We start from the raw sequence: 4,673 nt of genomic DNA on the forward strand, positions 1-4,673 counted from the left end.
GTGACACAGCTTATGGGACAGGAGAAAGGTTTCCTTCAGTCATGCAAATGTTCATGAAGAACTCCAGTCAATTATGTCACACACACATTCCATACTGCAAAAGTCTACATTTGTCCATGGATGAGATGCTAAAAAATATGCTACCTTGGCATGTGGCACAGGTCATGAGGGAGACTGCTGGATGCAAAGCCTTCCTGCCCACTGACAGGCAGAAACAACCTGCATCTGGCCAGTGCCTGTCATGATGGGACATTTAGAGATGCCCAGGGCACTGCAGGTAATGGAGATGCTGCAACCTTGTTACTGTAGTAATTTAACTGGGATTAAATCTTCCCTTTCCCAGCAAGGTTAATCATCCAGTGCTGCCGAACCCAGAAGGTAAGGGGCTAATGGGTGTATCTCAAACACTGAGAGCCAGATGGCTGTGGAGCCAACCAAGGATTGGTGGAAACAGCAAACAAGAACTTGCTGTGGGAAAGAACAAAGTGTGGCTGGCAAAGGAGGCCATGTGGAAGTAGGGCAGCACTTCTCTGGGACAAGCACCCTTGTTCTAGTTCCTGGAGATAAGCACAACACAGCACAGAGCAAGCACAGGGATGAGGCTGAGAAGTAGGCATGGAGTGTAGGGAGGAATCAACACCACCCAAGACTCCCTTAGCGCTCCTACCCATTTCAAGAAAGGTCTGAAAGAAGGGACTGTGCCTAAGAATTAATTTGCACAGAAAATAAAACCCCGTCTTCAAGGTAGGGAAAACTTAGCTATAAAAAAGTATCCCCACCAATCCCAGGCAGCATGTCCCAGGACCCTGCACATCCATGGGCTGGATCAACACCAGAACTGGTGCTCTCTTTTTCTCTCTTTCCTCCTTTTCCTCTTACCCCTTTATCCAACCCCCACTGTTGTGGGGGGTTGGATAAAGCACTATATATGTGCTTATATAGTAGGTAAGGGATTAACCTAGAAATTTCCATGTCAAGGGTGTAATTTATTAATGTGAGTTTTTGCAGACCGTCTGACTTTTGTTGTTCCTTTTGACCACAACCATCTTGGGTGCTCTCTTCCCCTTAAGGGTAAGATGTCACAGATGCATGCAAACTCTGTCTGTTACTCCCAAGTAACATCAGTAAAATCAGGTGAACATAGTGTCCCCAAGACACTGCTGGCATGGGATAGCCAAAAGCCTGATGGCACCCAAACCTCCTTTGAGCTTTGATGTCCCACACCAACTCCCCAGCCATGCTCAGACTCTGCTCAGGTCCATGCTGGCTGGCACAAAGGAAAAGGTGCTGCCAAGGACCCCTCAGTCAGTGGCTGAATGGGCAGGCAGAGGTGTTCCCAGACCTGGGGATGTTCCCTGACACTGTTTAAATTGCCAGCCATGGTGGTTGGCCCTTGGACTACCAAGAGGTGCTGGACTGACTTTACTGCACTACACAGGACAAACAACTGGCAAGGACATCTTTCCACTTCGTTGTGGGATGTTCACAGCTGCAGGAAAGTGCTTTAAAAAACCTACAAGCTCATGAGATATTTAGATATATAAAAATACATAAAAACCTTTCCAAGTGATGACAAAATCTAAAGGAAAATTGTTGGAAAAGGAAAAACTTCAGATGCTGATTCCAATTTTGTTCTGCAGGTTTAACCTGGCCTACATTACACTGGCTTGGTGATTGTATACATGCCTGAAAAACATGACTGCTTAGTCCAGAGTTAAACGCTGGCAGCATGTTCCCTGTCATTTCAGCTTTCCAAGAAGAGAACTCTGGTAACATTTTTCAGGTAAAATAATGCTGATTACTGCTACAGCATCCTCAAATTGAATTTCTGCATCTTGGAACAGTCAAGATATTTCCAGGAAAGCCTTGCAAACAATTATCACACTCTTGTTCTCCATCAATCAACACAGCATAGCAAAACTTGTGGACCACCTTTTCTTTTTTGTGATATCCAATTCAGACCAAAGCTTCCAGTTTTACTTTGTTAGTCAACTTCATATTTCATATTTGTCCTTTCCTGGAGGCAGAATTATTCCAAAATAGATGGAATAGGATTAAACTAAATGTAAAAACTTTATCACTTCTGAATGTTGCACATCAGTAACTTGTGCCCTCCAATAAACAAATGCCTGCATATCACAAAATAATCAAGCCCAAAGTCTAGGAAAACTATCTTCAGCCAAGACCATGGGGATTTTATAATAAAGCATAACTTGTGAATGCATGTTAGTAGTATCAATCTGGAAGACACTCTTTCTGCATGGTCAGTGCAAATAGCTTTATGAAAGTGAAAAAACAGCTGAACAGCTGAATGGCATTTATTATTTACTCTTAGGAAGATCAGCAATGAGTTGCTAAGTGTTAGTTACTGTTTTAAAGTTTTGCTCTTTTATATCATGTTAATAAAGTTTATCATTACAAACACAGTCTCTTATATGCCAAGAGTGCTACAACTCTGCTAATCCCCTTTTACCAGTCAGTTGTTTCTTCATTTCATTTACGTCCTTATTTCCAAAAATATTGCAAAGTCTCTGAGGCAAACTGCTTCTTTCCTAGAGCAGGAGGATGGATTTGTTCAGTCCTTAGCATTTGTGAAGCAGAAGAAGTGCACTGACCAAAGCCAGGAAATTCAGAATTCACATGCAAGGCAAAACTCCTCATCTATCTATTCTCAACCCAAGTACCTCATTTGACAGACCTTCTTCTATTGAGAAAAGGTTTGTATCTCGCTTGAGTAACACCACACAGACAGGAAGAAATGCCTAAAGCGGGAACTGCAATGTTCTTAGCTTGGGTCAGTGAATCAGGAGGAGCTTTCCATATGGGCAGTGCTCATCCTCTTTCTTTTTCTGTACCTTTTTTGTGTGACCCCCACCTGGTAATGATTTCTCTGGAGCTTTACTCTCCCAGTTAAACCCCTCCAAAGGAAACTTCACTGGCTTTAGGTTAGGTTCTGTAAACTGCTTCTGTTAAACCTCCACGCTGAATTGGGAAGACTAGAAGCCTAAACACTGTACAAACCTTTAAATTACAGATTTTGATTGTTCTGCTGTCAATTCATGTATTTCACATAATCTGTCAATTAATTGATACATTAGATTAGGAACTAACTTTCCTTGCATGCTTTGGACAATCAGCAAAATGTACTTGTAAGAAATCTGTCTTTTTTTTCTCTGAAGGACTGTATATCAGAATATATCATTAATCTCCTACTACCAGAGCAGGATTTCCTGCTCCATTTTCAATATTCTGATGACTTGCACTAGTTTCTTGGTGTTTATACATAAAAATTAATAAAGAAAAGTCTTTTTTTTCAGAATAGTCACCATTTTTACTGCTTCTTTAATTTTATTTGAATGGTAAAATAACTATTGAGAAATATTTTGGAACCTCCCAAGTGTCTTGAGAAATCAAATATCTCTGCATTGCTCTGAAGTATATTGCTACTATTAATATAGTCACAGTATCACCTCAATGCAGGTAAGGAAAAATAATCTCTATTGACTTTGAAGGTGGCTAATGCATTTGGAACAATATATTAAATTAACACACAACCTGCTTATCTGATAACAGCTAAAGACACTGTGTTTGGTGAGAAAAGACAATACTTAATCATTAAGCATAATTTAGAATATTAACTACTTTTAAAATTTGTTTGGTAATAGCAAGAATTCTACTCTCCTTCCAGCTGGTACTCCTTTAAAACAATTAATTGCAATTTTTCAGTCTCTTCTGTTTCAGATCTGAGCCTGTCTTTCTCCACATTACTCTGTGCCCATCTAAAATCTCAGCTGGACTGAATGCCACACAAGCTGTGTGCAGTGATGAGTCCTTGAGCAGCACAATCTGAGACAAGCAAGCCACCCTTCCAGGGGCTGGCCAGTGGGGAAGCAAGTGCATGAAAACAAAGCCTTGTGATCAGGACTTGGAAGATCTGGTTCAACTCTAGGCTAGACTTTGAATCTGATATTAAGAAAGACGCTTCCCCTACCTGAGGCATAACCTCAGCTGGTATAAATTGCTGTAAACTCACAGCATCCACGGTGCTATGCCAGCTTTACACCAGCTACTGAGCTACTCTTTTACCTCTTAATTCCCTCATGTTGAGTGATGGCCTTTTTTGCATTTACTAGGGCACTGCTTGCTTTCTTAGTCCCCAGGTACATTTTTTCCTGTGAAGATTGTAACCTGCTTAAGGGAAGGAATTCCTGTTCTTCTGTTTGTACAAGACACAGCACAACACAAAGCTGATCTTGCCTGGGGCCTCTAGGCTTTATTGGTTATTCTTTAATTATAATAAAATATCCTTAGCCTTTAAGAAATGAATGATAGCTGTGCTTTAGTTTGTTTCATTTAATGGGCTGTAAGAAAACAAGTCTGGAGTCCCAGAAACTGGAGGACAGCAGAATGTAGGATTGGTGTTGTAGATAATTGATTTTTTGTTTGCCACTGTACACTGGCAAGATGTACCCCACCAAGGAGTATTAAAAAGCTTCAAGAATAACACACTGCATGCTCAAGCACACTTTAAGGCAGACAGTTTCAAAACTCACTTCAGCAAAGGGGAACCAAGCCACAGCCATGTTAAATGACTTACCCAAAATCATGTGCTGGTGGTCTGTCTAAGGAGTGATGTATCCCAGTGCTCTCCATCAACTCACCAGAGGCTTTTG

This window comes from Serinus canaria, chromosome 1A, assembly GCF_022539315.1.
Source record: "Serinus canaria isolate serCan28SL12 chromosome 1A, serCan2020, whole genome shotgun sequence".
Taxonomy (NCBI): Eukaryota; Metazoa; Chordata; class Aves; order Passeriformes; family Fringillidae; genus Serinus; species Serinus canaria.